The sequence below is a fragment of the Coturnix japonica genome, chromosome 2 (genome assembly GCF_001577835.2).
Source record: "Coturnix japonica isolate 7356 chromosome 2, Coturnix japonica 2.1, whole genome shotgun sequence".
Lineage (NCBI taxonomy): Eukaryota > Metazoa > Chordata > Aves > Galliformes > Phasianidae > Coturnix > Coturnix japonica.
Genome location: NC_029517.1, coordinates 112,675,696 through 112,690,132, shown reverse-complemented (window position 1 = coordinate 112,690,132; position 14,437 = coordinate 112,675,696).

Below are 14,437 nucleotides of genomic sequence, written 5' to 3'. Positions count from 1 at the left end.
CTTAAGTGATAAGGTGTATCACTTAAAAATAACAGCTGTCTGGTTTGGCAAGATTTTTCTGAGCATATTGTTCCAGTCTAAGTTCATCCTGTCTTATTTAGGGAATTTAATGGAGCTGTCCAAATGTTCAAAGTTATAAAATAAATCTAAGCGTAAGTTGAAGACGTAGGTAACCTTTGGTAACCATCCTCTCTGCAGGACACTCAGGTCACCTCCTTGGTCCCTAGCTTCCCCTGTGGAAAGAGACCCCTGAGTCTGAATGTAGCAGCCACCAGGTAGCATCTGGATGCATAGTTGAAAGTACCTATGCCCTCAGTCACTGGCTGAACCCCGGCAGGGGCAATAAAGGTCCATGACATCCAGCTCTGTGGCCACCTGGATAGTCACTGGAACAATGTTTGCTTAATTTCAGTCTTCCTGGTTACTGTAAGTGCTAACTGCACCAAGAGCCACTGTCTTGTGGTCATGGCAAGCTCTCCAGTGTATGGAAACACTTCTATGTCACAGCTGTAGAGGGCAGCCTGAATCCAGCTCGCATTTCTCTTCATTGCACAGAGAAAGCAAGTTTGGTAGTGTTGAATAGCAGATGGCCTGCACCTGGATTCAGATAGCACATGGATACCCGAGTCTTCAGAACATCTGAGCAAAGCCCATCTCACGTCTTCTAGAAAGCTGAGCATGGATCCCACAGATAAGTGGATCACTGCTGCTAAGGTTTCTACTTCTCTATGGCTTTGGTCACTCTATTGAAACTGCCAACAAAAGCAATAAAATTAAAACACCAGAGATTCCTGTGCTGAGATGCTCTCCATTAGGAAATAAATTGAGAGCATTTAACACTGCTCTCCTGATAAGTTCTATAAGATGGAAAAGTCTGATTGTGACCAATACAGGTCAAATTAGGCTCACTTGAAAACTGAAGCATTCAAGTTTTACTTACAAGTTTCAGAATACTTGAATACCAGCTTCATTTTACATCAAAGGGATTGTCTGGAGCCTTATGAAAGTGAAAAGGAGGGAGAATGGTTTGAAGATCAAGTTAAAAACAAAACCCACTCTATCTCTTGTTTATTGATTAAAAGTAATCAAGGATACATTATTTCTGCATGAGGAGAGAAACGCAGGAAGAGAAACAGCCATGATTAACTCCTCTTTCTTCATCTTCCAGAAAAAAAATATTGGCTCTACCATACTGGGTGATATCTATTCCTGTCCATAGAGAGGTTCTGTGCTCTGAAAATCATCACAAGGTGAGGCTGAACAAGGGCACAAGCCAATTTGATTTGCACATTGTCCTCCTGCCATACGAAGACACGGCAAGCAGATTTCAGTCACCAGGTCCAAGAGCATGGTCCTCACTACACCATGCTTTATGTTCCCATAAACCAAAGTCCTCACTACACCATGCTTATGAGAAGCTTTGTGTTCCCATAAACTAAAGCAGTTCAACTAAGCATTAGTTTTGTGAGACAGTAAGCTGGAAAACTGCTCATAATCTCAGGATTTCAGGCTGTGAGTCTTAAAGTGATGTAAACTTGATGGACACAAGAAATCTTTTGCTTTAACCATCACCCAAAAACCTGAATGAGACTTTAGGCAAGCTGCTATATCTTTTATTGGTAAGTAAGCAGGTTAAAAAGAAAAACTGACAGGTTTAGTATCCAAATTGCTCCTTGAAGAAGATACATTACATTAACAAAGAGCAGAAACTTAAAATAATTCTGTCCTGTTCATTCTTTAAGAAAAAAAGCCCCCAAAAACAAAGTTTTCAGTGACCACAATTAAGGATTTCTATATAATCAAATGAATGAATAAATAAATAAAGGATGAATAGACATTAATTCACTGGGAAAAGAAAGAGTACAGCTTTGACCACTGTTCAGAATGGCTTCTGTTGTTGCATTACACTGCACATGTAATCCCTCTCACCTACCTTTCTCGTCTCATGTTTTTGGTGATGGTGCAAACCCTAACTTTGGACATTATGCTATGCCTGCAGTGCCTGTAACTCCTCTGTAAACACAGCAGCTAATTTTCTCTTTGAAAAGAGATAGCAGAGTGGGCAGACGCATCAGTTTCTATACATAAACCTTGCAAACTTTCTTTGGAGTACAGTAAGAAACTTTGTGTTAGAAGGTGAGATAGAAGTCAGCCCTAGCTGTGAAAATTAAAAGGAATCAAGAAGTTATATTTTCTAACAGCTGTTGAACTCCCCAGATCTTACATCTAGAAAGGGCATAAATAACTTGAGAACCCAGCTTCCATATCTTTGTGTTGATTTATTTTGAGGATGTAACAATTATTTCACACTGAGTGCATGTGTGTAGATTGTGAAAGGTTATAGTATTTCACTCACAAATCCCTCAATAAGACATTTCAGTCTTCGGCATGTTGTGTCACCTTGCCACCCATCATGATTGCATGTGTTTTGGCTTCAGATCAAAGCTGGGGACATAAAAAGGGCAATTTAATCTTGGTTTCTCTTTTTATCTTTTTTTCCCCCATTTGTTGTGTGATCTCAATGATTTTATGTTTTTTTTCTTTTTCCCCTAATAAAAAGTATTTAGAAAGTCATGTGTTTTTGATGTATTCTTTATCATTTGCATTCTGCTGATTATTCGTAAGATCCTAAACAAAACTCCCAGTGCAAATAGAATTCCCAGTCACTGCAAACCCATCTCTGTCTTCTTTTAGTACTGCCTAAATCACACAGAATCACAGAATCACAGAATGACTTGGGTTGGAAGGGACCTCAAGGATCATGAAGCTCCAGCCCCCTTGCCTGGTAGGGCCACTAAACTTCCATGTTTACTAGATCAGGTTGCCCAGGGCCCCATCCAACCTGGCCTTGAACACCTCCAGGGACGGGGCATCCACAACCTCCCTGGGCAGCCTGTTCCAGGACCTCACCACTCTCCTAGTAAAGAACTTCCCCCTAACATCCCACCTAAATCTTCCCTCTTTCAACATAAAACCATTTCCCCTTGTCGTGCTATTATCTGCCCTTTCAAAGAGTTTACTCCCCTACTCTTCTGCCTGCCCATCCTACACCTTGTTTTAGCTACGTCACTGCTTGCTTCTGAACATCCAGGAGGAGAAGCTTTTTGCGATGCCATGCTAACTTTCTAAATCTTCAGAATGAGCTTCAATGTTCAGCAAACACCAGCCTTAAAGGGCCAAGATGATATGTCATTTCATATCTTTAATATATTTAATATATTACACTGAACTCGATGTTCATCTCCTCTTCTGGAAGAACTTCATAACACAGAGGTTCCTCTTCTGTGTCACACTGCTATTCTGTACACCTCTTCCAGAATATGCATGGCTGCTTCCTTAGAGGGCTTTGTTCAGAAAATGAGCACAGGGAAGGGAGGAAAAGAAGGCTGAAAGCAAGGGTCTGGCTGTATTGCCTATACCTCTCACTTAGTGTGAAGTATTCCAGCCCAGGATACAGGCACATCCACAGTAAGAATTCTGGGGAGATCTCCTCAGGAGTACAGCCCTGCCCATGCTCTCCTCAGGCTCTGGGTCACACAACTGACCCAACAGATGAGTTTATTGGCCAGGTGGAAAATGAGGTAATGTGAAACAAACAGGTCACAGCATTTTTGCTACTTCGGCAAAGGCAATTGACCCTGTACCTTTATCCTCCTTCCAGACTCCTGCTGACCTCTCTGCTATCAGTTTTGCCTTGTTTCCTCTATGAAGTAATTCTTCCATTATCTCCTTAGCCTCATGTCTGCAATCCCCCTGTCTCATCTGCTTGTACCCTCTAGTCATCTGAGCTCACACCTGTAATATTCGCCACAAAACTGTTCCCAGTGATAAGCTGTTACTTCCTTAGCAGTAGGAGCACAGCTTATTGCACAAGGAGCAGAGTACTTGTTGTTCAGAGTTTTTCTACCCATCCTTTGTAGAGACAGAGGCCTACCTGACTGTCCAGGTAGCTATATTTATACTGGTGTTAGACATTTTCTCCAGGACTAACAGGCTGTGGCCTTGCCATTAAACTCACTGAGCCTCTAAGGCTATGACTAGCAACAGTCCCCACCTTGCTTTAACCACCTGGGGACAGGTTGGAAGAGCACCCACCACTCAGCCTGGGCAGCACTGGAGGTAGTTTTAGCAAATCAGACAAGTGGATTATCAGATTTTGCCTTCCAGAGACATTCCTTGACACCACTTGACGGTGCAGACACTCCAGGAAGCTCCAACAGCTGCTGGCAAATGGAGGACCAAAGTCCATACCCTAGGAAGCCATGGCCAAACTGTGTCTCTTTTACAGCTATACAACTGGGAATTCTTTCTCCCATGGTTTTCTTTTTCTTGCTTTCCCATCTCTCTACTCCAAAAGATTGTGAGGTGAACCAATCTGATTTTAACCCACTGTATTTGAAAATTTTTCAACCACATCAGCCAGCATAACAGGAAGAACACTTACCATGTCCTTTTATGACCAGTGCTGAGTAATTCTTTTCCATGTCACCATGAGATGCTCATGAATGCATGAATGAGGAAAGAAAGGTGACATTTGAAGGAAGCTGGCTGCACAGTCGCACAGCAAAGGTGTGTGTTTACCTGATCAAGTTTCCATAGAAATGGGCCATGTCAGATTTACATCATGAATACGAAAAGTGCACACCTTAGATCACAAGCTCATCTCCTCACCAGAAGTTTGATAAAAAAAACAACTATGTTTCTCCCTTCCACCACGCACCTGTTGGGCTATCAGAGCTGTTATCAACATGAAAAGATCTGTTTCCATCAACATGTAGTTGACAGTTCATCATATTGTCCCACAGCTTTGCAGAACCGAAAATGTAAAACACTCAATTCTTCAAGGCATTGTTCATTTTTCTTAAATGAATGTAACACTCAAAAAGAAAAGGTGATTGGGGACACTACATCTTTTGCTTGTCCTTTGAAGATTAACATCAGGATAAACTCTCTTAATCTGAAATCTCTCAGACCTACCATTTACCATCAAACACAATGTTGAAATGTCTGTTTCTGAACTAAGAGGTTTGGTTGCAGCTCTGGGCCCCAGTCAAGGCTCAGTTTTGGGTTCAGCTGTGATCATGGAGTCTGAAATGTTGGTCTTCATCCACATGGGAATGAACATCTTACATAAAATCCAAGCATTGTCTTGCACCAATTCTAAATATTTCCAATAAGATTTGGCTATTTACCTCTCACTGAGGAACAGAAGGTTTAATGCATATATGTCTATATACATTTCAAGTGGGAGAAAAAATGTAGGTCTATTCTTCCTTTCTCCTCTCTCTCATCTTCCTCAAAATTTGTCACATGGAGGTGTTGAAATGAAATGGATGTCAGACCTTGTTGAAAGGCTGCACCAAGACAGATGCTAGTTTTCCAGAGGAATACATATGCTTCAGTTCCCTCTGCATAAGCAAACTGCCAATGAGCTCACTGCTCCTCCAGCTGCTGCTGTTACGAATCTCCAAACAGAAAGCTGGCAGGGTGTTTATGATCCAAAGTCTCATAAAAGAGCAAGGAAAAATGATTCCTGCTGACAGTGCTGCAAGGAACTGAAAATACAACTAGTTCTAACACTACTGTCCTGGCATGCTATGCTTCCAAGTTAAAAAGCAAACAATCTAATTGCAGCAATATACATGTTCAAGATAAAACCTGATATCCCTAACAGGGGGTCAGAGGGTTTTTTATTGCCTCATGTACTCAACAAGAAGCAATTCACATGTGCTCACAGCTCACTGTATTGCATTTTTAAGCTGAATTCTGATGTTGCAACAGTTTTTGTTCCCCCTGACGTCTTCTTTATCATTGCACTTGTACTTTTGGAGGATGAGGGGAAAGGGAGCAGTCCTATGCTTGGCAAATCTCCTGTAATTTTTAACTTTTTTGAAATGGGAAGCAAAACAGATTGAACTTAAGATACAAATTTCCCAGTGCCATGGTCTTGAGTGAGGTTTGCAAATCACCTGACAAAACCATGGTACTCATATTGCTTTTCAAATTCAAGATCCTCATACTGGAGCAATGTTCCTGACTTAGAGTGTATATGTTTCCTTGCAGGAGAACAAATAGAAGAGTGCAAATTGAGACCGCTCCTGATGTACAACACTTCTGCAGACTGGAGACCATTAATTAAAAATCATGCAGAATTGATTAACGTTTCACACCAGTGAATCTGCTGCCATGGGAAAAAAATCACCACAATATTTTTCAAAAATTTCTAAAGCAACAGAAAATCAATTATGTTCTGAGGCAGCAAAATGTATTCAGTGCTCTAAAGTGCTTAACATGTATTTGCAACACTCCAAGGTTAGCACTAAACAGGATTCTGTGAGTTTGCTGGGATTCTCTGACCAGCATTTTGCTCATAATCAATCCCTTGTCATTAGGAACATGTTTTTTTTCATCAAGGAAGTGAAAAAAAAATCTGTTGTTCTCTCCATGACATTATCTCTCCATGACCATTAAGTATTTTTCTCAAACCATTCCTCATAGATGAAGTGGCTTTGCACAGAATTTTGTTCCTTTCTTGTCCATTAATAAACCAAATGGTAGCAGAGAGCATGGGAGTACTTTTGTAGGGAAAGGAGTGAACAAAGCTGCTTATCATTTCCACTATCATTCTCATATTATTTATTTATTTATTTATTGACATAACCAGTAGTTTTGTAGTTGGCACTGAGATCTGCCACTTTGATGTTGCATTAACATTGCCAAGGTCATGCTGACAATAGTACAGTGCCTGGAGAGGATATACACCTGCGTGACTCTTTCCAATGAAGCAAAACTTATCACAGTGTGGCTAATGAACTGTAGTATGCTGTATATGTATGCATTGTATATCTATATTGATTTTAAATGTCACTCCTGCTGCATGTAGCAACCAGAATAGAGTTCAGGGTCTTCACATTTAGAACTCAGCCAACTGAAGATGCAGCTGGTCATTCCTAACAGAGGTAACAAGTAGGAAACTGCCTGAAAAGAACCATTTACACAATGGCTCATAAGCCTTCAAATAAAGACATTTGAATAAAGGCCTCCTGCATTTCTCAGGAATGATTTAGGAGCATCAAAGACTCTGGAGTAACTTCCTCAGCTTCCCTACACTTAGGCAAAACCTCCAAGTTTCAGGCTTCAGGTCATACAACTGCAGCTGTGGGCTCCCCTCAGCATGGCTCGGTCTTGCACCAAAGTCACTCATTCATCAGCATTGTTATGCCTCAACATTTTTACTCTGGGGCAGTCGTGTATTTTCATGGCTTTGGGAATTGTAAGAGATTTGGATTTATTTTTATTTTTTTTTTCTCAGATTGCAGATGGATGTTTGAATGTGGTAAATTAAGCAACTTCTGTTTCCAGTCCTTTGGTGCCTGACAAGGCCTGGGGTTAAAATACACAGACTGCTGGTGCTTGACTGCTATCACAGATCATTGTATCACTTCCCTTCTTCATTTAAAGCCCCATGTAAAGAATGAATCAAACCCAGCTGTTTCTGAATTACTTGCAATTAAAATAAAGTCTGTGAGATCATCAGAGTAGCTAATATAAAGGCTGCAGTGTACAGAAGCCCTCCTGCATGTTTTACGTAACTCAGTCTTTGAGAGAATCCTTCCAACATAGAGAACAACAATACAATAACAGCACGATGCTCTAGAAGTATCCTAGCTGCTAAGTCCTGTCTCTGAAAATCTTGTTACCAAGATCTGCACCTGCTCTGTTACACCATGGTCAGGCACTGCCTCACACAGTTTTATTAACTTATTAATAATAACTTATTAACTTTAAAGTTAATAAGGATAGTAATACAGTTTCCTTGTTGATAGTAATATTAGAGGAGTATGGTGCATAAGCTACCCAAAAGCAGCAATTCACCATGTTGATAAAGAAACACGGCGCATTTATTTCCTCTCAAAATAAAACCAGCATATATTAGGTCAAATGTAAAGAGGATCTGCAGAAAGGAGTAAGTGTATTAATGAGGCCAGAGATAGCCTGATACCCAGAGCAGGAGAAAACAGGGCGAGGTGGCAGTGCTGTCAGAAGGGAGGATTGCATTTCCCCATCTGAATAAGAAGGCGAAGTTGATGTGCATCTACTCCTTTGAGAAACTACGGAGGACAGCTGTGCTGGATCTGCTGTCATCTGGGATAGCCCCAGCCAGTCAGGATCTAAAGGAGCTCTTCCATATGACTTCTGCTTGTCCTCTGATTCTTATCTTATACAAGGTTTCAATCAAAATGCATCTAGGCTCTCATTGTAGGCAGATGATGGAAAACTTAGACTCTTCATTCAAATTTCAGAGGAAATTTGTTTGCAGATCTGCTCAGCCAAATGTGTCAAGCCTTTTCAGGCTTCTGATAATTAAGTTACATGCAGAAAACAATCTGGAAAAGTTCACAGACACACAGTGCCTCTCATACATCATCTAATGGCCTGGGGACTCCCATTGGTGATAAAAGGTTCCCCAGGGAGCTGGTAAGGATAGGCAGCCTAGACCCATCCCATCCCAGACCTGGGCAGGGGCACCCCCTTGGAGGTGGGCACAGGCTAATGAGTCCTCCACTAGCATTATGGAAGTTGTCATAAGACTAAAGGGGTCTGTGGACTCAGGAATGATAGGAAACCATGGGGGAAACCCTTTGGATGAGCAGACATGGGGTGATAAGCATCGCTCAGTGGATTCTGGCATAACAACCTGCCTCCTCAGCAGCTCCATGCAGCTGAATCATTAAGGTACAGCAGCTCACAGCTGGGTCAGAAAAGCTCTCAGGATCCAGGACAAGCAAAGATACCTTCACAGAGCTGCTCTTTGCAGATCTAAGCTGAGGAGAGGTGCAATGGATGCCTAAAGTGGTGCTACACAAGATACTCAGTGGTGAATAGGAAGGATGTTAATGGCTTATTTACAACACCATTTCCTCTTGACTCGCAAATGCTATCAATATTTGTGCATGTGTGATATGCTTCTCTAGTTCCCTCCAATTATGGCCATTTTCTATGCCTTAATGAACAGTTATCCTACAATTAGAGGCAGCCAGCAGGGGGGTTGATCTATCTATGCAGGGCACCGCTCCATGAGTGGGGGCTGGACTTGCTTAGTCGTTTGTGAAGAGCAGCCCTAGATGCACTGAACTTGGCCCTTGTTGCTGTTATTAATTACCTGGCAGAGAGGTTACAGTTGTCCCGGCGTACCCACTGTGGCCAAGTTGATTTCTGGACTCCCCTGAGACTTCTGATAATTGAGTATTCAAAAAAGCATTGAAGATGCTAATTGATTCTGCTGTGGAGCTGCTCCAGTCCTTTTCTTTGGCTCCTAGACCAGCAGTGGTAAAACTAAGATTTGTTACAGGGATTTCAGCAGGCAATCTTATTAAGTCCTTTAAGGAAAGATAGGATGGCAGAACGCGATTTAATGTTCTAATTAACCTCAGCATAGTAGAATCGACTGACAATATGAAAAGAAAAAGCTGAAGTTTCCTCATGTGAGAAGATTACTCAACTCTCTGTCACAAATACCCAAATTTTAGAGATGCCCAGAACAGTGATGTTGGAACCTCTTTTATTGTCTCTGCAGTTAAGATATCAACTTACAAAACATTTTCTGGCAAAATAAGTGACAGAAAAAGTGTAATTTTGAAACTAACCCTCAATCTAGAATTTGACTTTTGGATATAAATAGCTGCAACACCTGCCTAACCTAAATGCTCATTTTACTTTAAACTAGTTTAATTTAAGCAATAGAAGTTACACTTACTTTTAATGGGCAGCAGCTGTTCATTAAATTTATAATGACATTTAGATACCCTGGTGATAGACATCAGAAATATCATATGTAGAGAGACAGAAATTCATTATTAGCATTACTGAGATGGCTTGGAAGTAAAATTAACTTAAAAGGAGACACTTCTTTTTTCAGCTCAATCTGCAGTTTGAAAAACCAGGCTGTTTCTTAATGAACATAAGAGCACTACAAAGTGGTATTAGCCAGAGTTTATCTCACAGAAAGTCTGAAGAATTTTCCTTGCAAAGACATACACAGACTTAGAATATTTCTACTTAACTATCAAAATACTACTACTACTGAAATCTATATTGATTTCACTTTCAATTATACACAGGTATACATATACATACAAACATAACATACAGATATAGACGCCCAAAGGCAATATGGATTAGAATTTATGGACATAACAGTAGATGCACTTTAGAGGAGCTACGCATTTCCAGTGGTCCTTGGCTGTATCCTGATGCCACATGTAATATTTTTATCAGTCTCAGTACCAAAAATCTTTGTCCCAGGCTGGCACTGAAAGCAAACACAGAACTCAGTTATAGGATAGCCTTGTTCTTTTGTTATTATGAACCATATGTTCAGTTTCTTGGTCCATTAATTGCATTGTAATATCCATATCCAGTCTTAGTTTAGGCTTTTTCTTCATGTCAAGTCCATTTCTCTCCAGTTCTGCTAGGATCCAGCTGCACTGTCCAGATCATTTGCACTCACAACACGTGCCGTGGTCTGAAGAAGACAGCATGAGATCAGGACTAAAAATGGCTGCACTACCTAGTTAGCACAGATTGATAGGAGCAGATCTACAGAGTGAAGAATGAGAACCTAACAGCCAGACAGCACTCATCCCAGTCTGGAAATGATGGGGGCCAATCTAACAGCTCCTGTCCTATCCCATAGACAAACTGTGGCTGAAGCACATTAGTTATGCTACTGGAGAACTTTTTCCACTTCTGTTTCATCTGAAAGGAATTCAGTTCACATGTTCAGAAACTGCAACACAACGGATACCAAAACATAGTTGGCATAAACAAGAGTTGTTTCAAAGCATAATTCTGATGCAAAATAAAGCACTGAAGTAGATAAAACTGTATAAAGAAGATCTGTTTTGTATGGAAAGGACAGCTTCACATTGGAGCTGCTCAGAGCACCACATTTGAACAACTCTGATGAATTAGACGCAATACACCCTCACATAGTTACCTCTCTGCATCTCATTTTTCTCTGCTGAATTACTTCTAGTTTGGCAGGAAGCTTATTAGCAAATTCTTTGTGGAAAGTGATGCTTACGTAATTTGAAAACAAGTTATCAGAAGAATGTTTTGATTAATTTGCTACTCATTAACAGAACACCTTGGTGAATATATAGTAAATTCTCTTCTGAAGACAACCGTAACAATTATACAGAGCTGTATTTTTTGAGAATCTACTGTTCTGAGAACAGTTAATTACCTTTAACAAATGTTTAGTATTTGTTTACATTAGGACCCTGCTTAAACTTTGCAGTGTATACTTGAAGGAAGTCTTTCAATCCAAAGACCCAGAGGGTTTCTTCTAAGAAAGCAATCATTGTAGAGCCATAAAATATCCTTATAATGATCAACTGCGGCCAATGCTGAATGCCACGTCACCTAGGAGCTTAAATCATCTCTTCCACAGAGAACCTATGGGAATTCCTTTTCCCAGCAATCCATGTGAGAGAAGTAGTATGATGAACTTTGCTTAGCAGCCAATGTCATAGCTAATCCAAACATTTGACATTGTTTCCTGGAATGGCATGCATCTTCTATTGATCTTTGACAGCACATCTAGCTGGTTTCACTACTAACTTGGGGACATCTAGATTAATGGAAGGGTTTCACTGAGGGGAAAGAAGCAGCAGCTGAGTAGCTTCACCTATTTTCCCCACATAAGAAAGGTTTTTAACAGGGGATGTGTCTGAGCATTTCTTCATTCGCCTCTCTCATTCACTTATTGCTTCTATGGGGAAAATTAAAGACTGCCTGTACACTGTATGTACTTCTAGGTTTCTGAAAAGCTTTAAGGTACTTAGGACAAAAGCACTTTTGGAAGTATAAATAGGCCAATTCACATTTTTCTCCACAGTTAAACAGTGAATAAACTTAAAGTGAATAATCCTAAACTTAAACAGTGAATAATCAACTAGAAAAAATGGGCTCTTACACCCAGATTTCTCATTTGGCCTCTCTGCAACATCAGATAAGTGGAGATGCAGTGGTCTGTTATAACTGCTTCTATTGCTGCTTCTGCTGTGGAAAAAAAAAGGCAATGAGTGCTGACCAGCAAAAAGACATCAGAAACACAGCATGGTATTAACAGTCCTTGCTCATTTAGGAGAACAAAGAGCCATATTTCAGAGTAACAACACAACATCCGCCAAAAAGCTGTGCAGAGCAGTTATAAACACAAATGAGTACTTTGTGTGAAGATGCAGGTAATGGCAAACTTCAATCAAATAACTTGAGTGAGTAGGTAGCTCTCCAAACAACTCCCTGGCTTTCATCCCACGGCACAATGGTGTGCACAAATCAAGCAGCTCGATAGCATTGCCCTATGGAAATGTGTCCCATGAGTCCAATGTTCCCTCTTCCTTCTCCAGCAGCACCCCCAAAATGACTCCCGTTAAAACCACAGTTTGTTACAGAGATAAAAAGAGCTTAAGGAGTCTTGTTCTGAAATCCCCACCAATTAAGTTGGAAGAAAGTTAAAGGCTTGATGCAGGGAGAAAGCCGACAGGAAACTCTCAGAGCTCAGCTCACTTCTACATTTTGGTTCTACATTTGTTTCTGTTTTTTTCTGTATACAAACACTGGAAAACCTTGAGTTCTAAGCTATTGTTAGTAATAGTGACAGGGGGTTGAATGCACATGGGATCCTAAGCAGCAGCCACCCATCCCACTGATCCCTTTCCTCATGGAGGGAATGTGGCTGTCTTACACAAGGCTGGCAGTAGTGCAGCACTGCTGAAAGAAACAGAGAAAACAAGGTACTCCAGAGGAAAACCACCTCAGCCAACAAGGCACAAAGACCCTGAAAAAGACATCTTAAAATTCTCCCTATTTCTGACTCTTTGCTCAAAATCCTTTCCCATACAGGTAAGCAGCAAGGTCTGCAGGGAAATGAATGAGGCTTTTCAGGAGTAAGTGCTGTACGGGGCAATCTTCTGCTGCTTCTATGTGTTACACTGAAGGTGGATTAAACCTGTATTGGTGTCATAAGACCCCATTCCTGAATCCTTCTGCAAGTTCATTTCTTTCCTGAAGAGGCCAGGAAATGGTGCTTTCATTAAGAGCTCTGATGGGCATCTGTTCTCCTTTACAGTGCCTGCAGATGTGGAATCCTAGAATACCCTGTGTTGGAAGGGACCCGTAAAGACCATCAAGTCCCACTCCTGCCTGTGCAAAGGACTGCTCAAAATCAAACCAGATGTCTGAGGGCATTTTCCAAATGCTCCTTGAGCTCCAGCAGCTCAGGGCTGTGCCCACCACCCTCTGGTGCAGAATCTGTTCCTAAACCCCACCCTTCCATGACACAGCTCCATGCCGTTCCCTCAGGCCCTGCTGCTGTCACAGAGAGCAGAGCTCTCCTTGTGATAAAAGCCATTTAGTTTTGCATGGAAATGGGACAGGCACTGTGGTCTGGCTAGTGATAGGTGATATTCATCTGAAGGAGGAGATACCTAGTGCAATGACTGTGAGGTCTGCATCAAGTAATTTTCAATAGAAAACTGCCACAGCTAATCTGAGGAGTCCTGTATAATTTTATAACTGTCTAGGAATTTAAATTAAACTTCCCAAGTGGTATTTCATTTAGCAATGGCAGCAAGTAAAGCCATTTTGTCTCAGTGTGGCTGTGTTTGTTCATGTCTACATCTGTTAACTTCCTTGGCATCCTTGGCTTCTCTGTGCCCAGCAGCAGTAGTTCAGGTTTCTCTATACAGCACTGGCATGTCCATGGCTTGCAGTCAGAGCATTTTAATCTCAGTGAATACTTCAGGAATAGGCAGGAGACTTTTCACTCTGCAACCTGCAGTCGGAAAGGTTACTTCATTACTTTAAATGCACACAATAATTTCCAGAGGAATGTAGTGCAGTTTTCCACTGGTCTCAAGAATGATTAGAGATTTCATGGCTTTGAACACAGCCCAGTGAGTGCACTTTCAAATCAGGCCTCGTAGCCTGCTACATTAGAGCCAGAGCTAGCTTACCATGTCATGGAAAAACTAGACGGACCTTGAAAAAAAGCCTGGTCAGTCCTTCCAGTTTTCCCACTATGTTTCTTTAGCCCATTTAAAAGAACATGACCTTTTTTTCTTTTGTATCGATCTTCTGTTCTTACTGTATTGCACAACTGAAAGATCTGACATCCTCAGTTTGTACAGTATTCATTTTCACCAAACTACTGTAAGAAAGAAAATTCATGAGTGGGAAACTGAAACACCAGTGCTCTGTAGATCTGAGTCATTCATGGAGACACTTTGAGAGACCTGAGCCCAGACCTTCTAACAGCAGGACCTCAGCTATTCAATCATCCTTCCTTTCAATAGCACCATTTTACCAGTCTGGAGATCACTTTCACATGATAAATCTTCTTAATCATAAAAATACCTCTATTCAGTGT